The sequence below is a fragment of the Halichoerus grypus genome, chromosome 2 (assembly GCF_964656455.1).
Source record: "Halichoerus grypus chromosome 2, mHalGry1.hap1.1, whole genome shotgun sequence".
Lineage (NCBI taxonomy): Eukaryota > Metazoa > Chordata > Mammalia > Carnivora > Phocidae > Halichoerus > Halichoerus grypus.
The window spans coordinates 170,833,130-170,857,968 of NC_135713.1; the positions used below are offsets into that span (position 1 = coordinate 170,833,130).

Genomic DNA, 24,839 nt, shown 5'->3' on the forward strand with positions numbered 1-24,839 from the left:
AGCATTTATTTAATATATCTTAAATACCTTTACATATATGGGAGAGAGGTGCTCAAAGTTACATGATGATAGGGGTGTCCGATTCAAATTCTGTAGGCAATGGTACTACACTGTAAAGATGCAGAGAGCAAAGACCATAACTCTTATCCCTTGGCTACAGAGTAAGTGGGCATGAGTGGCATGGCCATGTTGAATGAATGAGTGACAGGCTGGCATTTTCCAAGTGTTTAGGGTCAGGATTTAGGTTCTTCAAAGCTGGCATTTCTACTTGAGGCTATAGGAGATACTGAGGCCAGATGATAAGCCAATGAACAGTCCTTCAAGGAAAACCAAAGTTCAAATGCAAAACCCCTAACACTCTTGACTCAGGCACAGCAGTCAAGAGATGACTGGTGTTGCTTGAGCATGCTCTCAGAACCCTTCTTTGCCCTCTCTGCCAAAACAGCTTATCTGGTATATTTTCCAGACAGGTTCAGTGGTCATTCCCCAGAAGGAATTCTGGTGCATAAATTTTTCCCCATCTAATCACACAAGAAATGGAAGAGGCAGGATTCAATATTCAAGATCTCAAAGGGATATTGTGGGGTAGGGCATCCCTGTGGCTTTGAATTCAGACAGACCTCAGTACAAATCCAGCTTTCCCCAAGCGACCTTGGGGAACTTATTGAACATTTCTGAAGCTGAGTTTCCTCACATGAACCATAGAGACAATGTGTAACTTGCCAGGTTATTATGACAATCAAATGTGAAAACTTGTATGGCATTCCCAAGATAGTGAGTGGCTCAACAGATATAATCTCTGCCCCCCCCATCCCACTCATGTCACCATGCTCTGCCCAGTTCTGAAGATATCTACCTCCTGAAGTCAACTGGTCACATATCAGTGGCCGCTGGATCTTCCTATGATCCACAACAGGCCCACCCACCCACCCACCCATGCCCAGCCCAGGGGGTTTGTCTAATAACACTGTCTCTGCCAGCTCCCTCAGTTCAAGGGGCACTGAAATTCCATTATGACAAACCCTTCCAGCTCAGGTCATACTCCTTTCTGACTACAGCCCTTAGTAATGATCTCACCTCTGAACCTACAGTCAGGTCCCCCCCAGCCACCTCTAGCCCCATCTCTATTCTAGCCATCTTCAAACACCTGTGATTTTCACAACACATGTGCTTCCTTCTGCCTGAAACATCCTTTCCACTGTACCTTCGGCCAGCCCCATGACCTTCATTCATCTAACTGACTTCTCTTTCTAGAGACTGTTCAGGCTTCACCACCTCAACAAAACCTTCTCCCAGTCTCTAGCCTGGGTTAGGGACCTCTTCCCTGTTCATTTCAGCAACTCATTATTTCTGGACTCTCCTCAGCCCAATTGAGCTCCCAGCCTTGTTTTCCATATCTTCCAAGCATGGTGACCAATGTCTAATAGATGTTTCATAAATGACAAAACCATCTTGTCATTTGCTCATTTTTCCCTCATATAATCAAATCTTTTTCTTTTTTTCTGTTTGCTCATAAGCTCCTGGAGGTCAGATATTTGTATCTGATATTTGTATTTACTACTGGGGCTAACATATTGCTTTATACACAGTAGGCATTCAATAACTACTTCTTGTTTATTGGTTGATTGATGGATTGATAGAGGATTGAATTCCCGAAAACCAATACAATGGCTAGCAGGAAAGTAAAAGTAAGAGACAAGATTAAGAATTGGGCTGGTTGAGGTGATTCTGAGTGGGTGGGTGGTAGAGGGTATTACGGGGTTAAGGGTAATAGTAAAGCTGACATGCAACCAAAACTCAGGTTTCCTAGACCTGGGGATCTACCCCATAGGCGAACTACTATGAAAGCCAAGAGACCCAAAGGCCCCCAAAGGGGACTCATTTCCCTGGCCAACATGACCACCCCATTTCTAGAACCACTAGAGGAATCATCTGGAAGGCTGAAGGTATCTGGACAGCATCTTCTGGGTCATGAAGGCTGACCAGAGGATTCCTTATACTTCCCAGCCCATCTCCTCCCTTAGTTGTTCTCACCCCCTGCCTAGGACTGGAGCACCTGTTCAGAAGGTCCATGCAGAGCAGAAAAGCCCTGTCTCCATTCTGACCTGGAATGGACAGCTCTCCCCAGCATGGTTCAAGGGGGCTCTACAAGGTCTCTTGCCCCAGAATAGCTTCCCTACTTGTATACTATAGGTAGAGTTACCAGATAAAATACAAGATACCTAGTTCAATTTGAACTTCATATTAACAAATAATAATTTTTAAACCTTAATTAATTAATTAATTTGAGAGGAAGAGAGAGACAGAAGGAGGGGCAGAGGGAGATAGAGAGAGAGAATCTTAAGCAGGCTCCACGCCCAGCTCCGGGCCCAGTGCAGGACTCGATCCCACAACCCTGAGAGCATAACCTGAGTTGAAATCAAGAGTCAGATGCTTAATCGACTAAGCCACCCAGGTGCCCCAACAAATAATAATTTTTAGTATAAATCTATCCCATGCAATATTTGAGGTACAGGTATACTAAAAAATTAACTGCTATTTATCTGAGATTCAGTTTTACCTGGGTATCCTGGTTTCTATTTGCTAAATCTGGTAACTCCAGTTGTGGCCCAAACAGGTTGCTTAGAGGACCTAAACAGTATGTAAAATCAGCATAAACAGAGTGGGATGGCATATCTACAGACACAATGAGATAAGGACATTTCCTAAATCTCAACCAAAAGCCACCAATCTGAATGCAAAGCAATGTGCTGTGTGCCCCCTGGCATCTTGGAAATTCTAACCATGCCCTGATCAGAGAGATGCCCAGACAAAGGTGTTGTTGGCATGGATTCTAGAAAGGGCACTGTTAGGTGCTTCCAGCACTATGGGAGGGGGCAGTGGAGGACAGAGGGAGCTAGCTCTCTGGTTACTGTTAAGTAAGCAGAAATATCCCCATAATAGAAATGGATAGAACACAAGGCTATATCAAGCTCATGCAATTTTTTTTTTCTTTTTGCCTTCTTTTCTTCCCTTCTTTCCCTAATATTCTCTCCTTCCTTCCTTCTTTTTCTTATTCATTTATGCATTCAGTGGATAATGGCAGTAGAACTGGCCATGTTGCAGAGTAGTTAAGAGCATGAGTTTTAAAACCAGACTGCTTGGGTTTTAACTCTGGCTCTATCACTTATTACCTGTGTTACTTAACCTTTCTGAAAATCTGTATTGGTTCTTTACCACTACAGTCACAAATTTCCATGAATTTTGTAGCTTAAAACAACACACATTTATTCTCCCCCAGTTCTGTAGGTTAGAAGTCCAATATGGTCTCCTTGGGCTGAAATCCACATGCCAGCAGGACTGTGCTCCTTCTGGTGGCTCCAGGGGAGAATCCATTTCTTTGCCTTCTCTGGCTTCTCCAGGCTGCCCACATTCTTTGGATCATGACCCCTCCCTCCATCTTCAAAATCAGCAGTAAGGGCAAAGTCTTTCTCATGCTGCCTTCTGCCTGCTTCTTTGTTGCTAGAAATCACAGTTCTCCAATGTTAAGGACTCATATGAGTAGATTATACCCACCTGCATAATCCAGGACTATCTGCCCATCTCAAGATACTTAACCTTAATCACATCTGCAAAATCCCTTTTGCCATACAGGGTAATGTATTCACAGGTTCAAGGGTTAGGTCATAGACATCTTTGGGAGGCCAACCACAGCTTCAATTTCCTTATGGATTAAATGGGGGATAATTAACAACATCTACCACCTAGGGCGGTTGTGAGGATTAGATGAGCCCATACATGTAAAACGTTCCGAACATAGTCTGGTATTTGGTAATGATTGGCTCTGTTGAGCCAGGATTGTGCTCGCCGCAGAAGTGCATACAAAGATAAATTGCTCACACCCTTCAGACACTGCTGGTCTAGCAGACGGCTTCTTGGCAACACTGAAGTCTTCTTCCTTGAATCCATGCTCAGGCAGGTTTCTGATCTGTATCTGGTCCTTGGAACAGTTCGACACCACCAGAAGGAGGGAGCCCAGGCAATTGGAACCAGCATCCTCTATTCCGAAGAAATGGCGATGTTAGAATTTGGGTTTTTTGATCTTTTTTGCATCTGGTTGTGGAAGTCCATCTCCTAGATGGTCATTCCTGGGTAAGTGACCAAATTTCCCACCCATGAGCTTGGAAAACTTGATGCCTGCCCAAAATTTCAGCCACCCCAGAAATCTCCCCAGGTCCCTCTTATCACTTAATTGAAATAAAGCAACATCTCTCTGCAACATGTAAAGATGATAAATAAAAGGGTGTAACATATGACCATAGTTGTACCTACTCGTGCTTACTTCCACATAAACAAAGGCCGAATCAGCAGACCCCAAACCTACATACTCATATGTGTGTATACAGGTATGTGAACTGTGTGTGTATCTACATAGATAGATAGATAGATAGATAGATAGATAGATAGATAGATAGATAGATGATAGAAAGATAGATGGATGGACAGACATGGAAGGGACTCCTTTACTTCCTCCACCTTCAGTATAATCATAATTCATCACAACCACTTTTATAACCTATTAAGCATCTCTTAGGTCTCTCTGGCTACACCACTGATCAGCTTTTGTTAAACTCTCTGTACCCAATTCAGAGAATAACATGAAGTAACATGGACACTTATGCCATTAAAAGATGTTTACTTGGGGGGTAGAGAAGATGGAGGTAGTCTGAGAAAGAAGAGAGGCTCAGAGGGCAGGGAGAGGTAGAGGTGGGCTACCCTGAAGGGCCCTTCCCCCAGTGACAGTGAAAGGATGGGGGTAGTAAATTCCACGACAACTGGACACCCATGCAATTCCAGGAGCATGGCACAAAAGAAGACTGGACTTGGGGCACAAGGACACTCACCCTGGCACCAACTACAGAGCCCAAACTTGACCAAAGCAGATTCCAGTAGCTTTAGGCAATGAACGAATCAGCCATGACCAGTATGGAGTGAAGACCAAGGCATGGGTGACCTCCCAGGGCTTCTGAATGACCCTGCCCCCTCTAGCCACGCTAAGGGTCATCTAACACAGAGATGCTTTTCAAGCCTGAACTAGTTACATTGCATGGGAATGTGGAATCTTCAAGACTAAGAACCTTTAAACTAAGGAATCAAAGAAGCAAAAGTGAGAGTTGCAAACAAGTACAAAATATGGCTACTCTTTTCAATGGTGAGGAGGCCTCCTGGAACCTGCCACAGGAAGCACCATTCTGAACTCCATGCCCTCCCAGCTCCTTCAATCAAGCAATGAGATGCTGGGGCTATTTTTGGACTAGTGTCCCAGCCACCTGACTTGCTCCCTCTAACCCACCAATCCATCTTTCTGAAACATGAACTTGAGCATGCCTTTCTTCCTCTTAAAAACCTCTCCCACATTTCCATCCATCACCTACGGGGGAGTTTCTCCTGCTGAGTGGACATGGTCCTGGGGGTATGGCAGGAAAGACCCCCCAGGTAAACATGGAGCATCTTTCTAGGATTCCATCATTTTTATTTTTATATTGGATTATATTTCAGAGTAAAACACACATTTAGAATAGGCTTTCAACATAAAATATGAGACTCCCTCAAAATGCCAATCCTGGAAAAAGCTTCTTTGGGCTTTGTCCCTAGATCCCTCAGGTTCCTTGTTCCTTTCTGTCTGCTTTTAAGACATGGAAAGGTTTAAGAATCTACAGGACAAAAATCCAAATTCCACAAGGGTGCCTGGTCTCTTGTCCGTATCTATAGTTCCTTCATCAATTACTCCAGGGACACACCCTGCTCTTTACAATATAAACCCTGAAACTTCCTGTTCCAAATGCATGCCTTGTGAGCTCATATCCTAAGCCTTCCTTGACCTCCTTTTTCAGTCTCAACATGGCATGTTGTGCTCACGGCTCCTCCTCCCTAACACAGACGTGCACACGTGGAGCATAACATTTATCACATGGTGGGCAAAATCCGAAAAGTAACAACCACAATAGCAAAGACTAATGCTTATCGAGTGTGTCCTGTGTGCTAGGGTCAGTTCTGAGCACTTCATCCGCATTCACTCTGCACCATCCCCATGACCGAGTTCCAGGGGATGGGGAGCTGTCCAGTGCTAGAGACTGAAGTAATGAAAGCAGTTCTCTATGGCTGAGAGGCAGAATGGGATGAAGTAGGGGAAAGATGAGGACGAAGGATGGAGAGGGGTAACATTCTGATGTACTACTTGGGCAACATTTGGGAAGGCCCCGGATCAGTGAAACACAAGGACCCAGGTTTCTCAGATGGTGAGAGCATCCAGCTGGGAACAGCCAGAGCTCTCGGGAAAGTTGCCATTAATAAGTGTATCTCTGTGAGTCAACCATGCTGCTGGGGGAAGGAAATTCCAGATTAGATCTTAGTGCCTCCCATGACCTGGTCTGGGTCCTGAGCTGTGGAATGCACCATGTTTTGCTTTTATTAGGAACCTGATAGCTGGAACCACCTATCCCTCTATTCTCATCCTTAAAGCTAATGAAAGAGAAGTCAGGCTTGGGACCTTGAACCTTATTTATTGACTAATTCCAATTTCTTTCTGTGATCATTCCCATGTTGCTCCCCACTTTAAATCAATTGAAATTGCACTCTTATTGCAAATTGGAAACATTTCAGTTCACTTTTTTTCCCCCTATTCATTTGGAGGTTTGAAAAGCCAAGAAAAGAATTTCCCAGAATAAAAAGAAGGATATGGAACTTGTTGTTGCACAAATGAAAAATAAACCTCCTGGTTCTTAACCCTTGGCAGTCGTTTTTCAAATACCTGTCGCAAAGGGCCGGTTTTGCACACTCCGTTAAAGCTGGCTGCCACTGGGACAATTATGGACAGACAGCTTTTCCCATCTGAGCAGCTTCTTGAATTAAAAACAACTGCACAGGAAGGGAAGGGGCATGTGTCTGTCCTACCACAGCCTCGTAAAAGAGGTGTCGTCCACTCTACTCCCCCCTCCCCCACACCATGCCCACCTTTCCCACCAAGTACAAGAGCCAAATTAAAAACTGGATTTCACTTGGGTTGTGATTGGTATTTTCCACTCTCAGCTTCTTTTCTTTTTTTGTCTTCAGTTTAATACACTGCATTGCCTAAACATTTCCTGGGATGCTGTGCAAGGTCTGGGTCTGAACCCAGAGCCTTCGATGAGGCACAGCATTCACTGCCTCAGGGTAGGGTGGAGTGCACCCTGACTTTTTTGTTCCTTGGTGATTTTTCCAATTTTTAGGTGTCTCAAGACAGCATTCACTCTCCACCCACCACTCCTGCCTGTCTTCCTAGAGACGCTGCATCTTTTCATACAAGTTTTCAAGTTCTCCTTATAGGGCCTGAGAAATACAGCTGGCAGCATTTAGGATTACTAGGGGGAGTCTTCGGTTGAGCATTGGGATGAGATGCCTACAGAAACTACTGGAATATACAGCAGAGTCTCCGGGGGCAAGGTATTTAATCACCTTGGATCTCAGTCTCTTTGCCTATAAAATGGAAATGGCAGCGATATCAATAACATGGTCATGTGAAAGGACTCAATAAGATAAAGCCCATGCATAGCAAGGGCTCTCTGTAAATGTTAGCTGATGGTGGGAACTGTGACAATGACGTTTGGCACGAGAGACCCAGAAAAGAGAAGTCACTTAATTTGGGAGAAATCGGGGAATGGCTTGCAGGGGAAGCAGCGTTTGAACAAAGTCCTGTAGGGTTTGGGAGGCTCAGATACAGGTGCGGAGAGGGCAGAGGCTGGGGGGATGAAGAGAATTTCAGGATGGTAGATGACGAATCAAAGGAAGAAGATGCGAAGGGCACTGGGGAAGAGTAAGAAGGTCGTTCGTTCATTTTAACTGAGGTATAAAGGAAATAAGACGGGCAGAGGAGAAGGCAGGGCTGGCATCCAAGAGGAGACCGAGCCCCGGGGGAAAGGGCCTGGGCTTTCTCTGTGGGGCACAGGACACTACAGAAGGCATGGTTTAGATTGCTCTTGAAGTGCATGCTGTCTTACCTAACAGGCTCCCTTCCAGAACAGTGATGTTCACATGAAAGTCACATAACATCAGGGCTGAAAGGCATCTAAAGATCATCTGTTATAATCCCCTTTTGTAAAGACGAGAAACTGAGGCTCAAAGAGGAGGAATGATATTCAAGCAAAGGCTCCAGGACTGCATGTCATGGGGGGCGGTGGAGAAGGTTCCTACCTTGGGCACGAAGCCCTGTATCCCCGTTTGTTTCAAGCTTCAACAATGCCCACTCAGTCCACTGCACCCACAGCGATAGCAAGCCCTCCCCAGGAAGGAGCAGGGCCCCGGTGGCCTTCATCTTCAGGGGATTAAATCCTATGCATATTTCAGTAGCCAACTGAGTGCTTCCCTGAACCTAGCTCATTATCAGAATCACTTGTGGAGCTTTGTGAAGATGCAGATGATTCTGTGGGCCTGGGCTGAGGCCCGTGTATCTGTGTTTTCATTTAGCTATTTATTTCAAAGGCTCAGCCTTCCAAGAACGTGCCCTTCGTGTCTCCCACCAGCAGGAAGCCCCCTCATGTTTCCCCACAGCGGATCGCAGTTACTTGGCAGTGTTTGCTCTCTCTGTCTTGGGAGAGTCAAGTTCCAAAGATGAGTTCTGAGTTCCACGTCTGAGTCATCTTTGGAACTCACCCCCATCCTCCTAGCACCCAGGGCAGGATTTTTTACGTAACAGACACTAGATGAATACATGATGCATTAAAATGATTGAGTGAATGAATGAACTATTGTGTGAATCAATAAATAATGGTAATAGTAATAGCTACAATGTTTTAGTGTTTGCTCTGCACCAGAAACTGCTAAATATATGTGCTAATGTCCTTTAAATCTGTATCCCTATGAGGCAAATACTACTCTCTTCATTGTTTAAGTACAGGAACTAAGGCTCAGAAAGATCAAGCGACTTGTCCGAGTTTGAACAAGCTGTAAATTAAGAAATAAATTTTTAAGAAAGCTGGTGGATGGATGGATAATGCCTACCACGGGACTCAGGCCTCCCCTGCCGAGCCTGGAAAAAGAGCAAGGTTGCTCTCCTCTGCTCTCTGCTGACCCGATGCGGTACAACAGAAAGATCACAGAAACAAGTCTGGCTTCCTTAGAAGGGTCTGAGCCTTTTAAGCCCCTTCTCATCGGATTGGTCATACTCTTTCCACCTGAGCTCTTCCTCTAGCCCAGCACATCTCTCCACAGTCCAGCTTTGGGCACCTAAAAATCCCAAGGGGCATTCCTGTCCTTGAGCTTAGTAGGAACCCTGTGGCAAGCTCTACCTGAGTTTGTCCTAAAAAAGCATGAGCTCAGAGTTTGGAGGTCACTTAAAGACCTTCCTATTTAGGGCTCTTGACTGGGGTCCATGGATGAATTTCAGGGCATCTCAGTTTCACTTGTTTGGGTTTATATTTAATCTCTGGGGATGGGGAAGAGTTTTCATTAACATTTCCAAGTTATGAGCCATGGTGTTGGGTTTAATCCCAGCACACACACACACACACACACACACACACACACACACACACACATTGTAGAGGAGAAGATGTCACAGCTCAGAAGGAGGAAGGGATTGGCCCAAAGAGGGTCAGTGGGACTTTACTACAGCTCCTGACACCCAGTCCACTGCGAACCACTGCACCACACATTCTCCCAAGCCTATCTACCTCTCCTTTTCAAAAAGAGGCCAGTTTTCAATCAGGATGATCCTGTCCCCGAGTGTATGCTTACCAGAGGCTACATAGAGGGATGTGGCCTTGTCTAGAGAGTTCTGTACTAGCACATGGGGCAGGTGCATCCAGCTGGTCCCACAGAGCTGGTGAGAACTGAGTGACCACATCTAAGAAAGCATGGGGCTCGTGGGCACCCCCAGGGGCTGCTCTGAATTCCCCCTTATAATTCATAGTCACCTTGGGAGATGATTGGGGCAAACGAGGATCTCTCGATTTCACTGATGGGGAAACTGAGGCCCTGAGAGATTAGGTAAACTACTCTGAGTCTCAAGGCTAGACGGCGGCAGAGCTGGCCAGCCCCTCAGCTCCGTGCTTTTTGTCTACATCCAAGCTGGCTCTGAGTTTAGTGTGATCCTGTTTGAGCAAGAATGTATGTTTAAAGGTCAGACATACATTACCTCTGCAATCAGTCTTCCCAGAAATATCTTGAACAAGGTAGTATAGAAGCAGACCTCATGTACTTCAGTTGCAGGTGAGCTTGGATTATCTCCCGTGTCCAGCTGGAATAGGAAATCTCCTTCCTGCAGAGATTTCAGGTCCCTCACTAGCCAGGACCCCCTGCCCCCCTGCCCCAATATTTCTCCCAGCTGTCCCTGGTCCTTTTCTTTCTCAAGAGGTGATCAAACTGAACATGCAAATACACTTTTGAAAGGAAAGGAGGAGAAAGAAGTACAATTAATTAACTACCTTTGGCATCCCAAGGACTGGCCACAGCCATTGTCTCATTTTGTCATTAATTAATGCTTCCATGCATGCATTCAGCACAGATTTCGGGGGCTCCAGGCTCCGCGTCCTGGGATGCAGCCGTGAATAGAGTCGCCGCCCCGCCCTCACAGAAAGTCCTCTAGCTAGACAGACAGACAGATAATAAAGACACAAACCAATAGAAGGCAGCCATCAGGATTCCAGACAGAACAATGTGGGGCGGGGAATGGGAGCAGGACCTACATGGATGGAGAGACCCTTTACACGGAGCTGTGAGGGCTGAGAAGGACCCAGGTGGGTGAGGGCAGAGGGAACAGCATTCCAGTGACAGGGAATAGCAAGTGCAAAGACCCTGAGGTAGAGCAGGATGTGGTGTAGCTGAAGAGTAGGAAGAAGGCCAGGACTGAAGCAGCAGAATGACACATGGTGAGGGGACAGGAGCTGAAAAGGGAGACACAGGAAGGGACTTTGTGAGCTTCAGAAAAGAGCCCAGATTTTAGCTTTTGGAATAACCTGGGGGGGCGGTTATTATTTCTGCTCTTGTGTTACAATTAAAGAGACAGAGACAGCATATAATATAGGGGAGTACTGGGTTTGGCGTGGGTTGCTATTTGGTGGGGTACCTCCCCTGATGGTTGGAAGTGGGGTGTGGGTGGGGGCAGCCAGCAGCGTAGCCCCTGGACAGCACTCTGAATGGAGTGGGGGGGCAAGGCCAGGAATGTGCTAGAGGCTTAAAGTTGGGAGCCCCCACCCCTGGGCCTTCTCTCCAGCTCTCTTTGGAGCAGTTGGAAGAGATCCATGGGAAAGAAGGTGACTATCATGATTGATGGTCCCCATCACCGGGCCAGAGAGGCTAGCAGGCAGGCCATGGGGCCCTGTCTAGAGCATTGGCTCTCCAGATGTCTGAGCTAAAGGGAAGTGGTACCCACCACACCCACGGGGAGGGGAGGCTTGATAGCCTGTCTCTGGGGAAGAAGCTCATCCATAGGCTGGTGAGACTCTGGTTGGGAGTGCACAGGTTTGCAGAAATGCATTCGGGACAGAGCAGGGCTGAACCCCAGGCACGCTGCAGACACTGAGGATGACTTGTACCCCTCATCCATGTCCCCAGGGCCCCCACGGTCTGCCTCCACTAGAGAAAGCCTCCAAAGGACTTCCTTTCCCCCCTGTGAAGAGTGAGGGCTAAGTTGTCAAGGCAAGAGCTCATGCAGGGCCACGATTCAATCTCCTGCTGGGAGCCGGGTGGGAAACTTATTTCCCCAAGGCCTCGGGAACCCAGGGGTCTCATCCCCACCCACCGTGGTGCATTTGCTGCTGAGCCAATGGGACCTGGGCTCCGGGCCATGTCCGCATGGCCCCTTCTGGCTGTGGTACTTGGTAGTTTACTTTAAATGTGTAATTTGTTTGGATGTTTTCCCCTTCTAAATATATAGTAGCTTTTCTGTCTAATTTTGTAGTTAAAGAGGGCTTCTCAAATTGTCTAGGCTTTAGCAAGGGCTCTGCTGCATCCCTGACCCTCCCTTCTGCTTACATGCTCTGCTTCCCTGGCTTCCAAGGACAGGTGCTCGACTGATCTCCTCAACAACACCAGGTCACATTGCCACAGTGTTTCCCTCATGTCTGGCTCCCTTCTAACTGCCTACTGTGAACTGCATTGTTTAATCACCACAGTAACGCTTTAAGGAGAGTGCAACTATACACCCCGTTTTTACTGATGAGGAAACTGAGGACAGAGAGGTTAAGACACCTGCCCTAGGTCACACAGCTAGTAAGTTGAAGGATCAGGAGTTAAGGCTGGCCCCTGTTTTGTCTGCTGTTGACTCCAGCTCAAGCTGACACCTTTCCCCACAGCCTCAGACTTCCACACGTCCAACCATTCACTGGATATTCTACTGCACACAGACTCAGCCTCTTCAGACAGAGCTCCTTCTCAAGCCCAGGACTGGCCTCTCCTACCTGCGTCTCTCCATCAGCTAATGGCACCACCAAGGGGAAGGTCTACTGTGTTCTTCCTGCTCAGCCACCTTCCCTGCCTTTGTCATGGCATATCAGCATTCATCTCCCTCCCAGGAGAACCATTCCTCCCCGTCTCTCTCCCTCTCTCTCCCTCACCTTCCCCCCACCCCGCACCCAGCCTTGGAGTTCTTTTGAGCTGCCAATCCTAGAACCCAACCTCTAGCCACAGTGATGGGTCCAGGGACAGGCAAGGTCCTGGGACCAGGAAATCAGGGGCCTCCCTGAGATCGTATGCATGGACACTGTCTGCACTGGGATGGGATAGGCCTGGAGCTATGTGCAGCTGGGGGTGCCCTCCCAGACCTGCAGAGGGCAAGGACGGGGCCAACAGAGATGCTGAGATGAGAGAGTAGAGAGGTAATACAGAGAAGCAGTCCCAAAGTCCCTGTACCAGTGGGGCCCCTGGAAGTCCCAGGGAGCTGGGTAGTTTCAGCTGGGTTTCTGTCATTCTCAACCACCCAATCTGACCCCAAACTAGGAAATTTGTGGCCCTCCTTGTTGCCTCTGGCTCCCTGATGAGGCAGCCTATTGCCATCCAAGTCCAATCTGTCCCCAGGGTGTCTGGCTCGGGCCCCTTGCTTCCAGGGCTGCTGCTGCGCCCTGTCCAGGTCCCCATCCACCTCAGCTGATCTTTTGGCACAATTCCCCCCCAAGCGGCTCTCTCCAGCCCAGCCTCCCCCTTTCTACCAGACCGAGCTGTCTCAAAACACACAGGTCAGCCAGGCCCTCCCCAGAGCATTTCAAGGCTCTCCCACCTTTTGCCAATGGTGCCCGAGCTCCTTGGAACAACAGGTGAGGCCCTGTGTGGCTGGAGGACTGGACTGCTTCAGCTTCGGGCTACTACTCACTTCCCCACTTCCCGAAACTTTCTCCTCCTCACCCGGGCAGCTCTTGTCACAACCCCAGCTTCAGCTGGAGTGTCTCCCCTCCAGAAAATTGTCCGTGTTCACCATTCTAAAGGCCCCAAAGCCCTCGGTGCTGCTCTAGCATCCTGTGCACATGCGCATCTCCGTCTCTGTCCCCCATTAGACCATCTGACCCTTGAGGGCAGGAGGGAGGATCCCTGAGGACACCCTCGTACTCTCCCTGTGGCTGGAACACGGTGAAGCCCCCAGCAAATGATTTAACCTGCATTAACTTTCTGACCCTTACTTTCTCACCTATAAAAAGTGGAGCTTATACAAGGTGACCTCGGCAGAACACAATGATTCCATAAATAGAAAGCCAGATTGACACATGATCACTTTGGGACATCTTCCATCACTGGATTTTTGTAAGTAAGCCGCTGTAAGGGGGTGAACTGCTTTTTCTTGTTTCCTAGTCACCTCATACTCAAGAGATCTGTGTGTGGCCTCTAGAAATCACATTAGATAGATCAATTAAATAAAAAAAAAAAAACAATAACAGAATAATTCTTATTTCCAGCCCTGATGGTCTGAAAATGTTAATCCCTTGCATTTTCTCTTGGCTGAATGCCAGAGCCAAATTAGATTTATGAATTTAGCATGATTGCAAGTTAACAGATAACTCCACGTTCTGCGGAGCCAGTGCAAACCCTTAATGTTTAATCAAGGAGTGGAATTAGGAGTTAAGTCTGCCTTGCCTGGGATATTTAAAAAAAATGAAATAGGAAATGCCCCTAAGTCTTCTAACCAGAGCTAATTTCCAGCCTCTCTAGCCTGCCAAGGTTACTCTCAGCTGATGTAACTTTGGAGAATAGTGCTCCCCAGTACTAAGGTGATGGTATCTTCATTTTAACAGTGGAGGGAGGGATGGAGTAAACCTACAGCCTGTAGGGTCAGCATCATCCCAGAGCCCCTTTCCACTGCAAGGGATATGATAGCTGGTGTATGAGTTTTCTAGGGCTGCAGTAGCAAAGTACCACTCGCTGAGTGGCTCAAACAAGAGAAATTGACTGTCCCATAGTTCTGGAGGCTGGATGTCTGAGACCAAGGTGTGGGCAATGCCATACTCTTTCTGAAGGCCTACGGAAGCATCTGTTCCAGGCCATTCTCCCAGCTTTTGGTAGTTCCTTGGCATGTGGCAACAAAACACCACGTTCTCCCTGTCTGGTGCCTCTGTGTCCAAATTTCCCCTTTTTAGAAGGACACCAGTCATGTTGGATTAGGGCCTACCCTATTCCTGGATGACCTCATCTTAACTAATTACATCTCCAAAGACCCTAATTCCAAATAAGGTTGCATTCTGAGGTCCTGGGGGTCAGGACTTTCATGAATCTAGAGGGAGGGTAGATATAATTCAAACCATAACCCACAACCCATTCAATCCTGATGGGAAAATATTTGAACACTCAGCCATTTGCAGGTACCCTTTGCTCTAGTTCTTTCCACGCGTCTAACTTATTGCTTTTAGGGTTTCTGCTAATCATTTTCTTTTTCTCTAAGATTTTATTTATTTGAGACAGAGAGAGAGAGAGAGAGAGAGAGAAAATGAGCGGTATGGGGGGGCAGGACGGAAGGAGAGGGAGAAGCAGACTCCCCACTGAGCAGGGAGCCTGACTCGGGGCTCGATCCCAGGACCCCAGGATCATGACCCTAGCTGAAGGCAGATGCTTAAATGACTGAGCCACCCAGGTGCCCCTCTGCTAATCATTTTCTATACCCTTTCTGCTTGTAGCCTTCTAAAGGCTACCATAAAAGTTTCTAGGTTACATTAACCTAATCTACAAATGATACAGCTTGGCATCTTCAAAAGTAAAATGCTGGCCTGAATCTCCAGAAAAAAACCAGAATGTCAGAGAAGCTGGTGGCTGTGATGGATTTCCGGAGTCCAGCCCTGCCCCTTCCAGAACTCATCTCTGGAGTGGCTTACTCGAGAGCCAGCTACGCAAGTACAATGAGAAAAACAACTTTTCAAATGTGTTCAGGTATCAGAGCAACTAGAGATGACAATTCCTCTTTGCAGAACACCATGCAATATTGATATGTGAAGCTAAAATGAATATAATAAACATATAATTGCCTGCTAAATTGATCATTATCTTCTCAAGGTTCTGGTTTTGACAGGAAGCAGCAGGCCCCCATGGTTTCAGGGGAAATTTTTTTTTCTGGAAATTGAGGAAATTATATTCATGTCATTTTTTAAATTATTGTTGAAAAGATGTCCATGATCAGATTTCAGAGGAGGATCAAATTGGTCCAAGTCAGGAACTCCAGCGTCCTGTGGGAACACCACAGCATACTGTACCAAGTTGGGAAATATATCACAGCAGGATCCTGTGCTAAAGCCAGGCATTGCATGAAGTCTGAGGCATGTGACAAATACAAAAGTGGTGATGTGTGTTCAAGCAGGGATGGCAGCCCCTAGATTTTCTGCCCCTCTTCCTCCTTTGCCCCAGCACCAACACAAGTTCTAGAGGCAACAAAGTCTACCAGTCTGACCTTGGACTTATCCTTGTTTTCCCCTTCCTCCAGAGGTCACATCTTTCTCTGAGGGGTGAGGTATGGCACATACCTATAGAGGTTGGGCTCTGTCCCTCTCCCCACAGCAGAAGATGGCACCTGCCACTGTCTAGGTAGATAGAAACCAACCCTTCACCCCTCACTTGGTCCCAAGCGAGCTCCCGATCGACCACGACCCCCTCCCATGCTGTGCATGAAGATGAATGGCTTCCCCCCCCCCCCAGCCCACCTCCGTCCATCCCATCCCTCCATCCATCACTGGCTGCCTGCCTGTGGCCTTCGCCAAAATCTCCAGCCTTCCCTGCTGCAGGCTCCGGAGACGCCCTCCAATATGCGTCTCCTGTCTGAACTCTAAATTACCGTGACAGTTCGTCCTTGATAAGGAACGGCTGAAGATCATGTTTCCCATCAGGGGTTGACTAGCTGTGAAATGCACAGTCCAAGACCCCAAAGTGTTACCTGTCTCCTGGAAAACAAGGAAGGAGCCTAACCAGCCAGATGGTGCTTACTTGAATTCTAAGAGAAAGGGGCCGGCAGGTTTGGTCCTTTTACTCATTTGAAGAGAGTTTATCAGTCCCTTGGTTTTTACTGTGCCCTTCCTCGTCATTTGTTCCATAGCCAATCCTCTCAGCATTCCAGATGACAGAGTTCCTGGGTGGTGTGGCCCCATTTGTCAGACAAGTAGACAGAGGCCTGGAGATAGCTAGCACTCAAGATTCTCAACAGCTATAAAAGGACCATGGTGTCTGGTGCAATGCCCATGTCTCTCCCCTGACTACGTCAAATAAGGACCAGGTGGTTAGGAGGTCTTGTGTTGACATGCCTGTCCTCAAGTGAATGACTAGTGGCTCGATGTCAGGGTAGCTGGCACACTGAGAGCCCTGGGACTTCCTCACACATAATGTTTTGATGTTAGTCTCCTGCTTGAGGCTGGGTCAAGGCTGTTTTCCCACATTACTATCTTGCCAATCTGGTTCCTACCTCAGAACGAGGAGGAGGTCCAAGTCCTGGGCTACAGTGGGAGAACTGGGCTGGGCTGAGCAGGAGTGGGGTGCTGAGGTTTGCTGGCTGCAGCAGAAGATTCCACGATGGCACTTCCAAGGGCCAAAGGAGTAGGCAAAGGTGAAGCCAGGCAGGAGAATCAAGGTCCACACGGCCGGGGCAGGTAGGAGAAAGACAACAGAATTCAAGAGAGATAGGAAGCCTCTGGGCTGAAGCTCAGAAGTCAGGGGGATGAAAGCAAGGTAGAAAGGTACAGGTCCTTGAAGTAGCATGTGTCTGGTGTAGTCAGAACAGAGGTTTTAACTCTTACTCTGGCTCTGAGTGTGTTGGTGCTGCCTGCACCTCTGGCTTGAGAAGGACCCTTGGGCCACCCTGGGGCGGCGGGGGGGGGGGCGTGACTCAAGAGAACTATGATCAACTAGTGATGTCTGCCATGGGCACCATGCTGGGGAAGGGCCACACACATCGGGTGTCGACCATCCCTGGCCAAGATGAAAAGCTTACCGTTAGGATCCCCATCCAGTTCAGTTGGACAAATATTTATGGAGCTTCTCCATGTGCCACACATGAAGGTCAGTCCCTGGAATACAGAAATTGGCAGAGTGCTCCTCTAGTCTTTGATGAGCTCCTATGGCAGTGTGGGAGACAGACTCATAAAGAAAGTGTTTCACAAAGCAAGCTAAAGACACAGGGGCCTACACCCACCTGTGGATACCAAAGAAGGCACAGTGTGTGAACCATGATCACTTGCCCCTGGTGTTATGCCCCTGAGTAGCTTACAGTATAGAGCAGAGATGATGGATGTCATTCTCATGATTATGTTATGGTATAAGGCGAGGGTGAAGGGATTTTACAGATTAAGGTCCCAAGTCAGTTGACTTTAAGTTAATCAAAAGGAAGATTATCTTGGGTGTGCCTGATGTGATCAGTTGGAATCCCTTTAAAAGAGGGTGTAGGCTTTCCTGTGAGGCCAGAGATGTTCTCCTGCTGCCCTTGAAGAAGGAAACCATCCTGTTGTGCAGATGGTCATGTGACAGGGAACTTCAGGAGCAAAAGGAGTAATCCGGCTGACGGCCAACAAGAGAATGGGACCTCAGTCTTATAGGTGTAAACTGATGAATTCTGCCAACAATCTGAATGAGCTTGAAAGTGGATTTTTGGGGCACCTGGGTGGCTCAGTCAGTTAGCAGACTTTTGGTTTAGGCTCAGGTCATGATCTCGGGGTCCTGGGATTGAGCCCCATGTTAGACTCTCCACCCAGTGGGGAGTCTGCTTGTCTGCCTCTCTCTCTCTGCTCCTCCCCCATTCGCACACACACCCTCTCTCTCTCTCTCTCTCTAAAATAAATAAAGAAATCTTAAAAAAAAAAAAAAAGAAAAGAAAAGTGGATTTTCCCCTGTCTAGTATCCAGATGAGAATGCAGCCCTAGGCCACACCTTGATTGCAGCCTTGTGGAACCCTAAGCAGAGGACCCAGCTAAGCCAGCCCAGACTTCTGACCCATGGACACTGAGATCATGAATGCATGTTGTTCTCAGCCACTATGTTTGCAGCAATAGAAAACTATCAAGAATGCCCAAGCTAGAGAGGGGAAGGAGTGAGCCAGGTGCAAGTGGAGGGCAGGGAGAACATTTTTAAGTCCAAGGAATCATGGACAAAGGCCATAGCATGAACAGGCACTGAAGTGAATGGGACTCCGGGGGCAGCAAGAGGTAAGGCTGAGAGGAGCAGGGTCTGAGTGGTGGGGGACCTGTAGTGCCTGGGCCACCCTGCTGAGGGGGGCGGGCAGTGGGAACATTCTCATGGCAGCGGAGTTTATTCCTCTCTGGACCACTGCCACAAACATGCTTCCCTCTCTCGGGAGGTGGCCCTAAGCAGATATCTTCTCACACAGTAATGGCTACATCCATCAGGGAGGATGGCCCCCCAGCCCTAATCTTGGCCACAGTTGACGGGGTCAGAGTTAAGGGCGGCAAATCTCGAAAGCAGATCTGAAGAGGTCATTTCTCAACTGTAGATTAGGCCTGGGCAGCCAGAGCCTCAGGCCATAATTGGACAGGGGTGTGGGGGGGGGGGCGGACAGGACTGGGGTTATGTCAGTGGAGTTGGATCAGGAAAGGGCAAGGGATTGGAAAAGAAGTACAAATGCAGTCTAACTGACACTCACATGAATGACTGAAGGGAACATGTGTAGGCTTTGGGGTCACAGAGACCCAGGTTTAAATCTTGGTTCTCCTACTTACTGTGTGTCCTTGGACGAGTTGTTTAACCTCTCTGGGCCTCAGTTTTCTCATACACAGCAAAGACAAGAGGAGTGCCTTCTCCTTAGGATTATTGTGAAAACTGAATGGGATAGCTTTTAAAATATCAAGTACTGTACCAGGCATATAGTAGGTACCTATCTGAGTTCTTTCTTCACCTTCTCTAGCTTCACAGTCCATCAGCGGAGGCAGGTCAGTGCCAGGGAGTTTTGTAGCAGAGACATAGGGAGTTGGAGTTTGGAGGGATAGGTTCAGATGGGAACTAGTTCACCACCTCAGAGAGAGTTGGGGTGTAGCCATAAGGAGGATCAAAACTAGAGAAGGGACAGACATGGCAAGCCACCACGGGCTACTACCCAGGACATTGTTTCTCATGCATCGGGATGATTCTTCCAACTACTGAGTCATGCTGTCTTGGCCTTATTTCCTGGGAAGGTCAGGCCCCTCCCTCCCCCTGCCACAACGGATCTCTTCCCTTGGTATTGGGGGAGGGGAGAAGACAGGGGCTCTTAGAGAAAGCTCTCCTTCCCCATGTGGCCCAGGCCACTCAGATCCTTTCGCGATGTGCTTTTCCCTTAAACAAGGCTATGGGTGGCAGATGCCAAAGGAAGAATCCAGATAGCTTATGGGCCATTTCCTCTGCAGCTGAACAATAACAGAGGATAATTATCCATCAAATGTAGTTTACTGCATTTGGTTGCAGGTCCTGTGCCCAGGTATGGTCACAGTCTGAGCCTCCCTAATGACCTGGAGAGCCCAGCAAAGGATGCGATTATTCTGTTTATTGAGAATTAAAATAAATCTGGTCAGAGGAGAAGCCATCTGCTATTTGGCTTTTCCCAAAAGCAATTACCTGTAATTTTGCTGCTTCAGAAAAGAGAATCACTACTATTTGAGGACCAAAACCATTACAGCAACATGAGAAGGCCCAAAGGAGACTAATCATCATTTTTTTTTCTCAGAGCCCCATCAACCTCACTTCCTCTTGATTTGGGCTCAATTTATAGCCTATGCAGCCCCTCTCAGGTGCAGGGACAGGGGACGGTGTGTGTGTTGGCAGAGGCATAGGTGTTAATTGAAAAATTCTGCAAACCACCTTTATCAAAGGCAAGGTGGCCCCCTGGCCTATTAGTTCAGATGGTTTCATCTCGTCCAACGGAGATGTGTTCCGGCTCTGGCGACTTCTTACTGTTTTAGTGCACTTGTATGTGTTTAAATTAAAGATGCTTACAAAATAGGGCAGCTCTTGTGGCCCAGCGTGTGTTGGAATCAATCGCAAGGTGCACTGCAAGTTCGTTTTCACTCCTAATGGTAAAAATACTGATGTTTGCAAATAATTTACTTCAAAAATAGATCCCAATGGAATGAAAATCATCCTGATAATATGATTACACCCACTCACCTGTGAGATATTTAATTAAGTGAGAGATTTCAGGTTGGCCTGAGAGCCAAGTCCTAGAGATGGCATGGAAGCTGTGGTCTGTCCCATTCATGCTGCATGCTCCAGCAGTGAGCAATAGCTCCTGGACTATAGTCTATAGTTACTTACATGATGACGAAGTTTTTGGTTTGGATAACTTTGAAAGGATATCTTATTTCCTTCATCCTCCCATCCCGCCACCAGAGGCTATTGTGTCCAAATCTGAGTACATTTATGTGACATTATTCCACATATGGACATGTGAATCATTCATTACCTTCCCCTCGAATTGCTATGGGGCCATTACCTCCAGTTCTTAGTTAGAGAAATGGGGCTCTGGAAGGCCCTTTGAATGGCCTGTACTTTCCCAGGTATCTCTGGGGGAAACACAAGGGCACCCACAACAGTTGGAAGGGCAGCAATGACCTGAGGGTGTTGAAGATGCTGTGGTTGTTGGCACCCCATGTACACAGCTGTTCCCATACTATAAAAGCAGTGTGGGCTTTATAAAGGGGCCGAAACATCTGCCTGCCTTCATTCATCCTTAGACAGGTCTGATCGCGCATGCAAGTAAAATTGTAATGGCGAGGTCTCAGAAAGCAAAGAGAAGTTGCTTCTCCTTAGTACCTGGAAAGGAAGGTGGCCGAGACCCTCTGCTTAAAGAGAAACCCAAATGAATGTGAGATCTGCTTCTCCATTTCCTTGTTTGTGTTTTCCCCAGATTACTGAGAAGGAGCTGGGTTTCAAGTGTGGAGAAGGGAGCTAACAGCTAAGGAGTGAACCAAGCCCCGTACTTAATAAATTTCCAGCAACTCTAAGATATGGTTCTGTGACAGTGGACACTTTGTGTTTCCTACCCAGCATCCTCTCCTCTCTTCCTCCTCCCTAGTGGAGCTCACGTGACTTGCAGGAAACTGACCAATCACCAGCTGCCGGAGTGAAATGTCACTGCCATAAACCAATGATAGTTTTCCTATCCCTTTTCTACTGCTGGGTTCAGAACTCAGGCTTATCCAATCAGTGCATGACAACCTCCCCGTGAATGCTATTGGCCCAGAGTGGACACATGACTTCAGCTGGCCCAATCCGACTAATGCGACCACCATTTATCCCAGGGTTATTCCCATAAGATGTAAACCAGACAGCACTCTACCTTCTGTCTCTATTGGTGTCCTTCTTCTGACACCATGAATCATGGGGACACAGCGCAGCCAGCACCACAGGACTGCCTGTCAAGAATACATTCTTTATCATTAAGCCAGTTTGAGGATGGATTCCACTACTTACAATCTAGAGCATCCTAAGCATGTATGATTGGTGCCACTCCTCTTGATGCAGAATGTGAACCATACATCCTTGAGTGGTTTTAGGATTGACAGTCCTTGAGTCAAGTGACCCTCCCTGGTCTAATCAGCTGAGACAGTTTTCAAGGAGGACAGGTGAGGAAAGGAAATGCAGTGGTTTAGAACAAGGCTGGTTGCCCAAGACCTGGGCTGTTTCTTTGGAAAAGAATTTAGATAGAGCCGGCTTCCCCGATCACATCTACCATGCCCAGCTGGAATGGAATTGTCCCTTTCTTGTGGTATTTTCCACCCCAGGGTCCAGTTCCATGTCTGACACATTCTTCTCTTTTTTCTTTCTTTCTTTTTTTCCATAGGCTCCCCACCCAACACCGGGCTCGAACTCACAACCCTGAGATCAAGAGTCACATGCTCTACTGACTGAGCCAGCCAGGGGCCCCTCTTCTGACACATTCTTAATAAGTAGTGACCTAGTGGATGAACAGAACAATGTGTACCCCCATGTCTTACCCATGGGGCCCTCTTTGTCTCTGTTACTAGTTCTCTAATCCTATCTTGTCCCACCCTCCATCTTCTCAGCAGTATGCTAACTGGAGCTTTCCCCTCATAGGTATAAAAGGGAAGAGAACCTCAGCAGCCCTGTAAATGTCGGATACCAGCTTGTTAGAGAGAACGCAAATAAACCCATCTCTCTGCTATGGTCCCAAAGTGCCGCCTCTGAGGAGAGAATCAGGAGTGCTGTTGTAACAGATGGTATTTCTGATGCGGCCTCCGCCCCCAGCTGGGGCCCAGTTTGTACCAGCTCCTGGTCTAGGAGCTTGAGTTCCCTGGGAAGCACTATTTAATTGTACTTACAAAACTATGCTGACCCAGTGACCTAATAAAGTAGAAAATGTGCCTATCCTGTGCCCCAGCAATTCTGTTTCTAGATCTCTACCCTAGAGAAACTCTTGCTCATGTTTAGCAAGAGGCTTGTATAAGGGTGTTCACTCCCATATTGTTTGTAAGAGAGAAAGATGGAAGGAAAAGAAACTCTAGGGCAATCATACAGTGGAATAAATGAATGAACTAACTCCATATTTCAACATGGACGGGTCTCAACACTGGATGGACAAAGTAAGTGGCAGAATAATATACACATTATATAGCATTTAAGTGAAAATTTTGAAATGTGGAAAGTAAATTAATATATTTGTACAGGAATGCACGTGAGTGTGTGTTGTGTGTGTGTAGTAAAAGTACATTTTAAAAAGCATTGACTGGAAAGAATGACATTAAGTTTAAAATTTTAATTGCTTTAGTGGGGATGGAGTTTATAGGAGCGAAATGGGAGACATATGTCTTTATCTGTAAGGTTATATTTAGTGTCTGTGTGTGTGTGTGTGTGTTTATGTAAAATATATCTGAGGCAAAAACAAGCAAAACTTTTCATCTTCTTAGCTGTCCGGTGAAAACACTATTTTCAGGAAGCCTCGGGAAATAGGTCCTTATGTATAGCTCAGCTTGCCAGACTTTGGAAAGCTCATCACATTAAGAACTAAAGCTTCTTAAAAATACGGAAATTCTTTACATTATTTCATGACTTTTAAGAAAACAACCTTTTCAAAGTAATACATGCATACATTTTTCAAACAACTAAAAAAAAAAAACAACTTTACACCAGCCCCCTGCCCATTCTTCCCATGGCTGACCCCTCATCTACACTACCTCCATAGCAACTTCTTTCATATTTTTTTTCCTGCCTGGAGAGAGGGATATTTAATTCATCCCTACCATGCCCTCTGCCCCTCCCCCATTCTTCCAACATCATCTTATTTCAATGTTCTATTAAATCAAGTCAGCATTTACATTATTATAGCTATATAAACACTGTTCACTGCTAATCAGAGAATTTTATTGTGATTTATTTCCTTTCTCACACAATTTTCGGTTTTCTTGGGTTGATCACTGCCTTTTTAAAAAGCTTTGTTTTCTATATAGGAATATGATTTTATCTCAATATTTCCTCAGCTGCCTTAAATTCATTTTCAGATGATAACGTATTGTCTACCAATTAGTAGTAGTAATAGCGATAGCAGGATTTAAACTCGAGACCTCATTTCTGGAACATTCTATGTTCTTATTCCTGGCAAGGTGCAGTTCACATCCTGGGATTTTCTTGGGAACTCCTTTTTTTGCCACCCCTGTCTTTTGAGTTCCCCCTTCCCTGCATTCCATGCCCTCCTCATTTTCAGATCACCCCTCCACCACATGGGTGCTAAGAAAAGATGCACCTGAATAATGTGAGCCCTTGTAAATCTGAAAATGACTGCAGTTTACCTGTGTACCTGATCAACTGTTTGCTTTGGCAAAGATTCTAGGTTGCAAAGCATCTTCCTTACGTAAATATGAAGGCATGAACACAGTGGAGTCTTAGCTTCTAATATCGTTAGTCAATAGTTTTAATGTCTGTCTCTTTGTGTGTTACTTCCCTCCAACCCCGGACTTTACAAGGTCAAAGTGAAGGGTATAGTTTTGAGGTTTGCTTTAAAATGAATAACTCCACAAGGATAATTTTAAAAAGCAGTTGTCAGAGAGAGTGGAATAAAGTTGCTGATGTCATAGTGTGGAGCTATCATTTTGATGTCCAGTTTCCAAAGAGGTCAGTCTGCTTTGTTTTTAATACACATTACTATTGATGAAACCACAACAAAGCAGGGACAGTGAGGAACCTAGAACTCCTCAGATGGAGCACCTGGGACTCAGATGGCGAGACAGGGGCAACCCGAGAAGTGAAGTGGAAGGACTCCTCGTGTTGGGGTGGAATGGACCTCCTGTCTGTCTCTTGCCTTTCTGCTCAATATTTAAATTCTGCACAAACTATCTGATTGGCCAAGTCCTGGGTCATACTCTTTACAGTCTCACCTGACTAGAGCCAGTAAATAAATACCTAAACAGTTCACTAACTCACCATGGAAATAA

General features: G+C 46.7%; 1 protein-coding gene across 1 annotated transcript in view; it reads right to left on the reverse strand.

The window, feature by feature from the left end:
* Positions 1 to 24,839, reverse strand: part of ASIC2 (acid sensing ion channel subunit 2) — a 1,112,496-nt gene that overhangs the window by 704,265 nt on the left and 383,392 nt on the right. The window lies entirely within an intron of this gene.